Source organism: Zingiber officinale, chromosome 1A, assembly GCF_018446385.1.
Source record: "Zingiber officinale cultivar Zhangliang chromosome 1A, Zo_v1.1, whole genome shotgun sequence".
NCBI classification, from domain to species: domain Eukaryota; kingdom Viridiplantae; phylum Streptophyta; class Magnoliopsida; order Zingiberales; family Zingiberaceae; genus Zingiber; species Zingiber officinale.
Genome location: NC_055987.1, coordinates 90969351 through 90982067, shown reverse-complemented (window position 1 = coordinate 90982067; position 12717 = coordinate 90969351). Strand labels below are relative to the sequence as shown.

The following is a 12717-nucleotide window of genomic DNA, read 5'->3' as shown; positions in this document are numbered from 1 at the left end:
GAATTTTGGAAAAAATTTAATATAACTTTCAAAAATTTAAGGTTTTTTAAAATAAGATGATAAAATTTTAAATAAGAAAGCCTTTGAAGACTATGTGTCACGCCCTCAGAAGAGTCCCTAACGAAAAATTTTGACAACATCTCCCCTATACCGGAGACAATCTGAGGCATACATATATACAAAATACATCAGCCACATACGGTTGGAATATATACACAACCACGTAATTATATAATCAGTCCACTCGGCTAGAATAATAATAAACACAACCACGCAGTTATATTTATATTAAAAACAACCCACGCGACTGAGAGTAAAACACAGCAGAAATCACAAATAACGATCACGAAAAAGAAAACCACAATACAACTAATTGCGAGCCGGCTCGGCTTGACACATCATCCCCAAACCAAATACAAGATACCACAAACAAAACTCCATATAAAAGAATACACAAATATAAGATCAAGTACAAACCAAAACACAAATAGCGTAAGAAATACCAAAAACCATAAGATTGTCCTCGAATGTGACGTGGGACTGGCGTGCAGGTTCTCCAAACGACTCCGTAAGTCTTTTACTTGCTACCTGACGAAATAACCAATTTACGGAGTGGTAAGTACTAAGACTCAGTGAGTAATAGACAGATAGTGCATGAACATAATAAAGAACTAGAGATACAAAGATTTACAGTCTCGTATAGAAAATAGCAAATACAACAGTGATTTCATAATAAGTATCCATACCTGAAACCATATCCTAGGTTAGTAATAGAAGGTCAGGTGTAGCAAAGACCTGCTACAGTACTGCTCGTAACTACATGGGTAACATGTGAGGTATATACATATTACCAATAAGAAAATCAGTGTCTAAACTCATACCTCAGGTATATATTTCAACCTATGTGAGTATATCAGCATAAGTAAGCAATAGCAGCATAAATAAGCAATAACAGCATAAATAAGCAACAGCATCAGCAGGTATAATAATAACAGCGTATGCACGGATGGTCACTCCCGCCCACCCCCTTGGACCATGGCCCCTGTATGGTCAAGAGGCCGGAACAATGACAGACTGTACACCACTCCAGCTATCACTACTCTCGAGTGGCCGAAGGGAAAGTTGCATAGTAGCTAACTAGCTACGTCTACGACAGGGGTCTCTGCTGCTCGCAACTCCAGCTATCACTACCCATGAGTGAGCGAGTGGGAGTAAGTCAGGACAAGTGGCACGCTCCAGCTACCACTACCCATGAGTGGTCGAGCGTGCGGCTCTAGCCAACGACCCTCTCAAATGATCGCCGACATGCATGCAATGAAATGATGCGTAAAATGCAACAATCATCATATATATATAAACAGAAATAGGTATGCTACATGAAGCCATCATGCTCAATAAGAAACATGGATAAATAGCAGTCAAAGCAAGTAAACATGATATCTGGTATCTATATATCCAATATCTAGTATCTGGTGTCTGGTATCTGCTAAATATCATAGATAGTAACGAGAGACTGTATAGATACAGAAACGAGTAGCTCAAAAATTGAGTGGAAGTATCAAACATAGGAAAAATAAGAGTGGAGTCAAGGTAAAAATAGTTTCTATCCAAAGATAGCTCATGCACTAAGATCGATATATATTAAAGAGATAAAGTAAGAAATATCTACCTTTATCTGTTGATCGTGCTAAATAATGGCACGTCGAGATGTGTCTCCGAATAGTATCCTACAACACAGTATACATAGTACCGCTAAGTTCTATCATAAGCCAACTAGTTAATCCTAATCCTAATCTGATTATAAATCGACATTTTAATTCCATTTACTGATCCAACACTACTTTCACGACTAATTCCCTTATGATTCAATCCAATTCAATTAGTTAACCCTTCTTGTTAACATGCGTCAACTATCCATCAAGATATAAACTATCAATCCAACTAACATAATCAATCATGTATCAATTACTCCTCAATTAACACAAACATCTTTTAGATTAATCAATGTCAAGCTTAAAATACTCTTATCAACTAATCAAGTCCAATATCCAATAGATTAAACAATCCTAACTATTTTCACCACTCAATTGGGTTTAACCCTATGTATAAATCACTGCAATACTCACCCAAATCCATTGGTTAAATTAGATTTAACCCAACCTTATCAACTCTTTAATTGATTCATATAGAAAACCATTCACTAACAAGTCAATTCAACATAAATTCATATATAACCAAACCTAGCGCCATAATCAAATAACAAATCATTTAATCCATGAATACAAACAACTTCATATCTCCACTAACTCAACCCCACCATCAATTCATTTATCAAACCCAATGTAGAAAATAAATCAAATTTCTACATGACTTACCCCCAAGTCTGGCACTAGGTGTCACTAAATGTGGCTCACAACCAGCAGCAACGATCCACTACTATTCGCTAACTCCTTCCCTTGCAAACCTAACAATCCAAACAATGAATCATATTAATTAACCTTGTAATCCAAATTTTGACTGAATTCAATAACCTTTGAACTAAACTTATCCAAATTCTGTTCATCTCCAGCAATAACAGTAGGCAACAAAAAGTCGACAACTAGGGTTGACAGCTCCTACTCACAGCAAGGCAAACCGTTGTTCACTGCTAAGATCTGGGCAGGTAGCTAGTGGCATTAGAAAATTAGGGTATGGTGCAGCAAGGAGAAATCTAGGATACGAGAGCCCGGTCTCGAACACCCATCAGTTGGAACAAAGGGTTCCTGTGGTCAGAGCTGCAGGCCCCTCGGAGCAACTTCAAAGGATTGATGATAGGCATAGGTTCCCCTCTTGACTGAGGATCAGCCTCCGCCGAGGAAAACTTGAGAAGGACGGTAGTCGCCGGCGGTAGAGCAATGTCCGTGGCACTCGCGTGGACGACGATCGGCTGATAGCGTCACACGATTCTATGGAGCAGGGTGGCGATGAGGGTCGAGGCTGCTCCGGTGAACCATCGTGTGGCTTGGCGTCAAGCGACTATGCAAGGGAGGAGAAGTCATGGGAGTGGCTCGGTAAAGGTCGACGATGAAGAGGGGGAGGAGGTGATGCGGCGGGGGATCGATGGCTCGATCGAGAGAGGAGAAGAGGATGTTGGCCAAATGGGAAAGAAGAAAAGAACTCGGGAGAAGTATGCGGTGGGGGAAGACTTAGGGCACGGGTAGAAGGAAATAAAAGGAAAAATGACTTAATTTAGGAAACCTAGGTTTTAGTTTAATCAAATCATAAGTACTTTTCTAAATCAACTTCTACTTTTGAATATTTCTAAATAGACTTTTCTCATACTTATTTATTTATCCCCACAAATTATCTTATACGAATTCCATTTAAATCCTAGAAAAATTCTAAAAATTCCTAAAAAATCCAATAAGATTATTTCTCAAATAACCTTATTATTTATTTATTATTTGGGCGTCGTATTTTACACTATGTCAAGACATTTTCAAAAATTTAGACATTTGTCAAATTGATTTTTAAAACCTATCTTTAAAACTTTTAAGGCTAAGAAAGTAAACAAAAAAGTTTAAAGATAGCAGTTTAGTAAACCCCCTAAAAAAATTAGACGTAGATTTCAAAAATAATTTTGTAAAAGATTTTAAAGAAAAATACAGGCAGTTTGCAAAATATAAAATATTAATGCTCCTCTGAACCTGACATTCTTTTTGAAATAAGGCTTTTGAAAATATTTGCAAAAAAACATTTAAAGTAAGATTTTGAAAGTATTTTTTTTTTTAAATTGAGGTAGGATTTTCCAAAGAGATTTTAAAAAGAAATTTGATAAGGAATAATTAAAAAAAATCTAAGGAAAAAAAGGCTTAAGGAAATAATTTTCTAAGTAAATATTTTTAAAAAAAATTATTCCTCTCCCTGAATTTGATACTCCCCTGAATTTATTACTCCTCCTTAATTTATACTAAGGTTTAAGTATGTTAAAATATGCAACACATTTTTAAGGCCCTTGCTCCCTTTAACCTAGCACTTTCTGGTTATATTTGTTAGCAACAAGAATTTCTACCTTAGTGTCTAGGGAATTTACTATTCGTAACACTAATGTTCATCAAAATTATTTATACCTTAGTATGATTGTTCACTTAAGTTTGATTAAATAATTAATTTTAGATTTAAGTATATGAAGTTAACCTTTATTTTAAGGTTGAATGAAATAATTTGGTACTAATTTAATAATAGTTAATCATTATCAATGATTTATTGATTAACTTTTACTTGACTCAATTCAATAATTTAATACTTATTTTATTAAAATAACTTATATTTCATATTAATTAACTGATTTAATGAAAGTCTAAGTTATAATTTAATTTTTCATTTACATCATCCTATTTATTAGATTTAACTTAGATTAACTGTGAAGACCCGATTTTGGGCATGGTAATGGACACTAGTGGGCATACCTTTGAAGGTTAAGTCAGGTTAGACTCCTAGAAATATTAATACCATAAAAATTAAACCCAAGTTTATGATTACTTTGTGTCATGTGTCGGTTTGGATCTTAGGGATTTTAAATGTTGGGTCTAGTTACTCATATGTTTCTTCTATGCTCTTCATCATGATAATTTAATGAGTCACATGTGGAGCTCTTATTTGTCTGTGATTTCATAGTGGTATACAGTTTTTATCATGTTGAGTGGTTAAAAACTGTTGCTAGACAGTTTACCTTAGTCTGTGTATGGATTTACACTGCCTTCGTGTATAAAACCTAGAGGGTCGCACGCATAGCATATAGAAATAAACAATGGCATTGGAAGCTAGTCGAGATCAAGATCAAATATGGATTTATTTGATACAAAGAGAGAATTCGAATAGCCATGATCATGATAATTAATGGAGAATTTGAAAGGTCATCATAATGTTAATTAATGGAGAAGTTGAAGAGTCATCATAATGAAGGTCATAAATGAAGAATTTATGGAGCCTATAACTCTTCATCTTCTTCATTAATGAACATCATAAATGATGAATTAATTTAGACCTTAACCCTTCGTATTCCTTGGAGGCTATAAGTAGCCATCCTCGGAAAGATTCAAAGGTGAATTCTTTCTCTCCGAGTCTCCCTAGTCAGGTTCTTCTTCGCTTTCTTTTACCAGAAGAGATCGGTAGTGCTTCCAAAACTTTATTGATCCAAGAGGCTAGCACCTAACGGATCGTATCAAGTTCAAGTCTCATAAAGTTGCTGTCCAAAGCCAAAGAAGTTGCTGACTCTGTAAGTGGGCTTTTCGTTTCGAGTATAGCTACGAAATATGTTTATATTTCATTATTTTATATTACAAGTTCATTTATTTTTGTTCCAAGATGCACTGTTATGACTCAAGTTAGATATAGTAAAGGAAATTTCCAAAAATATGATAAGATATGACAAGGTATGGCCCTGATGCGGTGGGTAATAATAATCGATATATGACCCTGATGCGGTGGGTAATAATAACCGATATATGGCCCTGATGCGGTGGGTAATAATAACCGATATATGGCCTCTCCCCTTAGAGGAATTACATATAGGGGATTGATCAGTAAAAGGGAATTTCTAAAAATATGATAAAATATGACAAGTTATGGCCATGATGCGGTGGGTAATAATAACTGATATATGGCCTCACCCCTTTGAGGAATTATATATAGGGGACTGATCAGTAATACCATGGAAAACAAGATGATTAACAGTGCTATGTTTTTTACTAAGTTATATTTCTGTCATGAATTCTGGATGTTTTGCTAGAAGTATATGTTTTCGTTTAAGTTATGTTTCTGTCATGAATTCTGAATATTTTGCTAAAAGTATATGTTTTCGTTTAAGTTGTGCTTTTGTCATGTTTCATGAAATATGTTTTCGTCATGCATTCTGAATGTTTTGCTATATTTTGTATTCTGTCATGCTATGTTCGATCGATCCCACTTACTGAGTGTTTCCCCAAGCACTCACCCCCCTTACTCCCATCCCCAGATAAAGATGAGGAACAAGTTGAGAAGGAGGAGCTGGATATGTTTTGGGGCTGGTAATGAAGCCGTGTCCAAGTGATTCGTCCTTTTAGTTCATGTTATCCTTATTTGTACGCTTTCGCTTTTGAATTGTAAAGACAATATTTTCGTTATATTATTACCGGTTTGGTATGCACTTTATGAGGCTTGTTATTTTCGAGTATTTATATTCACGAGCAACGCCGGTGTCACGCGCCTTGGTCACGGGGCGTGACATTGAAGTGGTATCAGAGCCAAGTTCTAATCTAGTTGGGACATTTTGTACGCAAATCTGATGAAGTTGGAATTTTGATAAATGGCTAGTGCCCCTCTGAAACGAACTAACTAGCAAAAATCACGATCCCATCATCGTGATGCATGCCATTTTTCTACCAAATTCCATCGTTTAGACTTCCGAAATCACGTGTTTACCATTTTTGGATGGTTTCCGGTTGCCTTTACCTTCTCATAGGAATGTCAAAATCTGATCGTCATTACTTAATCAGTTATCTTTGAACTATCATGAACCATCACTCATCCAAATTTAGAAAATGGCTGACAACCCATCCTAAACAACCATAACCCCAACTACGCCAACCCAAAACAACAATAAAGATGCAAACCCTCCCCCAAGAGTTAGCCTCAGCCGAGAATAATTAATGGTCATCGCTACCATCGTAGCAACCACCCTGTTAGGGTTAGTGACCCCAAGTGAACAAAGGTTAAAACGGTCGAACTTATCGAGTGGCCCGTCTAAAGGACCCCCTTTCACTTTGCCCTCCCAAGGCATTAAGCCATGTCCTACTTGTAACTTCAGACATTTTGGAGAATGTCGTAGGATCTCCGGTGCATGCTTCAACTGTGGGAAGATGGGGAACCAAATTACGGATTGCCCTAAACACAAGAAATAAGGGACAGTGTCAAATTCTATTGCGGTCTAGAATAAATCAAAGGAGAATAAGCCTAATGCTCAGGTGTTTGTTATGACTCAAGAAGAGGTGGAAGGCGCAAGTGATATGGTGGTAGGTACCATTCTAATCAACAAAATGAATGCCTATGTATTATTTGATTATGGTGCCACTCATTTTTTTTATATTTAAAAGATTCACTATGAGTTAAGACTCAGAGATGAAATACTTAGTGAACCATATAGAGTAGCTATGCCCGCTAATAAGGCCATTGAAACTCATAAGTTGCATCGAAGTTGTTAGGCCAGTATTGGTAATCATACATTCGAAGCTGATCTAATTCAACTAAACATGGTTGAGTTCGATGCCATTCTTGGAATGGATTGGTTGGCCAAGAACCACACATTAGTGGATTGTCATAGGAAGAGCGTCAAACTTCGGACTTCAGGCCAAGAAGAAATCATCTACCATAGTAAGGCCAAGGAAAAGAGATTGCTCCTGTCCACATCTCAGACTTGGAAAGCCATGAGGAGTGGTGATGGAATCTAACTAGCTATAATAAGTGAGGAGGGAGAGAAGATTGAGGCCAGGCTAGAAGAAATTCCAATCATTCAAGACTTCCCAAATGTATTTCCTGAGGAATTACCTGGCACAGTTCCAGACCGTGAAGTAGACTTTGAAATTAATTTGGCACCAGGTGCAGCGCCAATATCAAAGGCACCCTACCGGATGGCCCCGACGGAACTCAAAGAACTAAAAGAACAACTTCAAGAGTTGTTAAACAAAAAGTAAATCAGACCGAGCGCATCTCCATGGGGAGCCCCAGTTTTATTTGTGAAGAAGAAAGATAGAAGTATGAGATTGTGTATCGATTACCGAGAATTGAATAAAATCACAATCAAGAATAGGTACCCCCTTCCAAGGATAGACGACCTCTTTGACCAACTTAAAGGAGTTACAGTGTTCTCCAAACTCGATTTAAGGTCAAGCTATCACCAGTTAAAGGTTAAGGCTGAAGATATACCAAAGACGACCTTCAGAACTAGGTATGGACACTACGAGTTCATGGTAATGCCATTCGGCTTAACCAATGCCCGAGCAGCATTCATGGATCTCATGAATAGAGTGTTCATGCTATATCTTGATAAATTTATGGTGGTGTTTATCGACGACATCCTCGTATATTCACCAAGTGAAGAAGACCACAAAGAGCACCTTCGCCTTACCCTCCAGGCACTGAGAGATAAGGAACTATATGCCAAATTCAAGAAGTGTGAATTCTGGTTAAAAAGCGTTACCTTCTTAGGTCACATAATCTCTGAAGCAGACGTTTCTATAGACCCCAAGAAAGTAGAAGCAATTTTAGACTGTCCAAGACCAAAGACAGTAATAGAGATTCGAAGCTTTTTGGGGCTAGACGGCTATTATCAGAAATTCGTTGAAGGATTTTCCTCGATAGCTATACCTCTCACCAAGCTCACAAAAAAGAACTCCAAATTTAACTGGAGTGACGAATGTGAGAAGAGCTTTGTAACCTTAAAGAAAAGGCTTGCATCTACACCAGTACTAGTACTACCCGCGGAGGATAAGGATTTCACTATTTATAGTGATGCATCAAAAGGAGGTCTGGGGTGTGTCCTCATGCAAGAGGAAAGGGTTATTGCTTACGCTTCATGACAACTGAAATTATATGAGCAAAACTATCCCACGCATGACCTCGAACTAGCTGCAATAGTATTCGCGCTAAAAATTTGGAGACACTATCTATATAGTGTCAGGTGCGAAGTGTTTACAGATCATCAGAGTCTCAAATATTTGTTTACACAGAAAGAATTAAACATGAGGCAATGACGATGGGTTGAGCTCTTAAAGGATTATGACTTAATAATAAGCTACCACCCAGGTAAAGCAAACAAGGTAGCTGATGCTTTAAGTCGGAAGAGCATGGGTAAGACAGTTCTGGCATCGCTCTCGGCACAACCTGTAATGACCACTCTTCTTACTACTACTACTCTCTAAGAGTGACCGTTACTTAGCTATTAACTCTACTTAACCGGTATGATTAAAAACCACATGGAAATCCTACCAAAAAATTTTGACAGAGTCTCCCCTGTACCGGTGACCTTAAACTGATATACAAACACTATATACACAGCCACAAGCGGTTGGATCAGATAACAAACTCTCACGCAGTTATATAAATCCAAAACAAAAGATAACAACACACAAATATCTACTTACTAAACTGAACTCAAATGTTTATAATAACTAAAATGTGGAAGCTAAAAAAAAAGAATAAGGAAAGAAGACTAAAGGAACTCCTTTCTAGTCCCAAGACTTCCATAGTCCTGGCATCACACATCATCCGCACCTCCTTGTCGTCTTCCTTTGCTAACACTTTTCTTTTCCTGTATCTGCAGTAAGAGGAAATGCAAACTATAAGCAAAATGCTTAGTAAGCGCTATCTAACTCACAAAACACGAATATGCATGTATACGAAAAGAACTAGAAACTGAATGCCTTAAAAGAAGACATATAAAGCTGCTCATGTCAAAAGTACTGATACTAGAAATAAAACTACTCATGCATAATCAATAGCAAAGCACTATAAACTGTATACTCATGATATACAAGGATAAAACTGCATGCTAGGAATAAAGCTAAACATATGAAAGCTGCTCATCTAATAGGTAAACATAAAAAACTACTCATCTACTAGATAAACATGGTAGAATAAAGAACTAAACTTGCTAATTTTTAGAACTATATGAAACTTATTTCATTTGTTCTAAACTTATTCTTTAATACTTTATACTTATGTAAAACTTATTTTACTTGTTCAAAAACTTATACTTATAATACTTCAAAATAGTAATCAACTTTCTTTTTGGGCCCAGGCGTAGTACCATCTTATGTGTGTTCCCTTAATAGGTTGGGGTAGCGAGCCACCAATCCTAAAAGAGCAGACCTCGGTCTACCAGGGCCAAGACCTCGGAATTGGACACCTAGATTTGTTTAACGACAACCTCGAAAGTCGGGTACTAGCCTCTTCTTAAAAGTAAAATACTTATAATCTTAATTACTTCTTCTTTAAATGCCTTGGCATTTTAATAGGCACCTTGTGTGTCAAAAATCCCTAAAGTCTTGACTTTGGGATCTACTTAAGGTCTTGGCCTTTTCTTTCTTTTCTTTATCTCTCTTATACTTTTCTTTATCTTTCTTATACTTTTCTTAAACTCTTAAAATTTGTAACTGAAATGCTTAATGAAAAATCTACATTGCGATGCATATTAAAAATCTGCACATGCACTACTTAACAAAAATCTGCACTGCTCTACTCAATAAAATCAGCACTACTCTACTCAATAAAAATCTACACTACTCTTCTTAATAAAAATCTGCACTATAAGCCTACATAAAAATATGCACTATAAGCTTAATTAAAAATCTTCATTTAAGCTCTAAGAAATCTACATACAAACTCAAACTAAATCTAAACCTTGCTGGAATTAAAACCTATGTGAAACTAATCTTGTTTATCAATCATAGCCTTATATTCAAACAAGGTGCAATGGTATGTTTCCATCATGGCATTTAGAACTTGTATACATATACATGTTAGCATAGTTCGGTCATGGCTACTCCTACTTGTGGTACATGCAAAATAATTCATTACTAGCAAACCTTTAAACATTAACAAGGAAAACATTAAACTAAGCACATGTGAAATATTAACTGAACCAATGTACGAGCTATCCTCTACCACTAAGAAGGTGTAACATCAATTTTTTTCTTATCTGTTACATGAGATGGAAGATCATATTACTAAATTTACATTGTTACTCTAAACTATACATGATCAAAGTGCCCCTAATTAAATTAGGAAATTGTCCTAACCCTTAGATCAGTGACCAAAACAAAGCTGCAACAGAAACCTACCACAACTTCCCGTCAAAACAGATCATTCTCAGTGGCAACAAATTAAATTCAAGCAAGTTCTTCAACAACCTAGCAAACTCAAGCATTAAACACTAAGTTCGATTGAATCATTCCTTCGGAAATCATCACAAAGCTTAGTTGACACTAGCATAAAGCACAGAGGAAAGAAAACTATCATTCCATTCAAGAAACCCCGTCCAGAAAACTTGCCACCAGAAGCCAAACAGTGCAACAAATTGATCAAACACAAATGCCCAAATCTAAACATGTCTGAATCTGCACATTCTGAAATATTTCCAACAAAACAAGTATAAGGAAAGGATGCTTCTATTGAACTAAGAATCTGTTGAAACTAAAATCCTTGCAACATGTTCACAACATAAAGCAACATAATTCATCAAGCATGCTTCAAACAACCCAAAATCACAGTCCAATTCCCTGTTCAGTGCCACGGTAGAAACCAGTGGGAGCAAAACACTCTACTTACTTAATCCTTTTCATGTTCTTCCCTTGGAAACTCACGACAGCGAACCCTAAACCTTAACTTCCACAGCATAATTCGAGAACCAACAGAAACTAGATCCCTATCACATCCAAAATTCTTCACGGCGAAATCTGAAACCAAAAGAAACTCTAATTCGAATTCGAAACTACTCTACTGCAGGTGAGTAGCGACTTACCTAGCGTTCTTGGATTCAAACCGAAGAGGAAGGACTTCTAGGGTTTCGAAGGGCTGAAAATCTCGGCCTCTTTCTCACCTCTATGTGCTCTCCTCGGCAAGGTGACCTCAACGATGTGAATGGCTCTCGGAAAAACCTTCTCAACCGGCCGCCGGAGTAGCCCTAGCTCCGTCGGCTTCGTCTTCCTCGAGCCGAAACGTCGTCGCGCACAGAAGGGAGGAGGAGAGGGGAAAGGTTAGGTCACGGGAGAGGAAAATAATCCCTTCTTATAACTTAGGTATTTTCTAATTCAATTATGGCTTAATACCAATTCATTATTAATTTGTTCACGAAACATCAGCGTGCGCGCTTGGTCCGCTGGAAAGGTGAATTCCCGATGGTCTCGGGTTCGAGCCGCCCCCGGCTCATTTTTAAATGAAAATTTTATTTCGTTTCTTAAGACCGCTTAACTATATTTAATTCCCTTATATTATAACAAAATAGTCGTGGAACAGTTGGTTAACCGGATTCACTTAAGGCTTGGCTTAACTCGAGATCCACGGTTCGAATCTCGGCTTGGATATTTTTTGTCAAAACTTCCTTCGTTTAGTAAAAATATCAAACGACCTCCAAAAATTGCATAAAAATACTCTATAAATTCCTAAAAATCTCTAGAATTTTTCTAAAGCATTTCTAGATTTTAATAAGGCCTTTCAGGACTCCAAATCATGAAATTTGAGGTGTTACACAACCATGCCTTCAAGAAACAATCAAGTTGAAGCAGAAGCAAGACCCAGCGTTGGAAAGACTTACAAAGCATATCAAAAAGGGAAAAGCACCTGATCTTCAAATAAATGATAGCGGGATCTTATGGATGAAAGGAAGGTTGTGGGTGCCTGACATTGATAATCTTCGACAAGAAGTAATGTCTGAGGCCCAAAAATCAAAATTCTTGGTCCACCCTGGCAGTACAAAGATGTAGGGATTTGAAGAAGAACTTCTAGTGGAGTGGAATGAAGAAGGATGTCGGGGAATTCGTCTCTAGGTGCTTAGTATGCCAACAAGTCAAAGCAGAACACCAACGACCTGGAGGACTTCTTCAACCTTTAGAGATTCCAAAGTGGAAGTGGGAGCACATTTCAATGGACTTGGTAGTGGGATTGCCAAAGTCAAGACAAAGCCACGATGGGATATGGGTAGCG

General features: G+C 37.2%; 1 long non-coding RNA gene across 1 annotated transcript; it reads right to left on the bottom strand.

Annotated features, from left to right (window-relative positions):
* Positions 1–343: 343 nt before the first annotated feature.
* On the bottom strand, positions 344–3206 carry LOC122026843. Its single transcript, XR_006124175.1, has 2 exons — positions 1670–3206; positions 344–588 (listed from the first exon to the last, which is right to left on the bottom strand). It is a non-coding gene; the product is annotated as an uncharacterized LOC122026843 (long non-coding RNA).
* Between the last annotated feature and the right edge of the window lie 9511 nt (positions 3207–12717).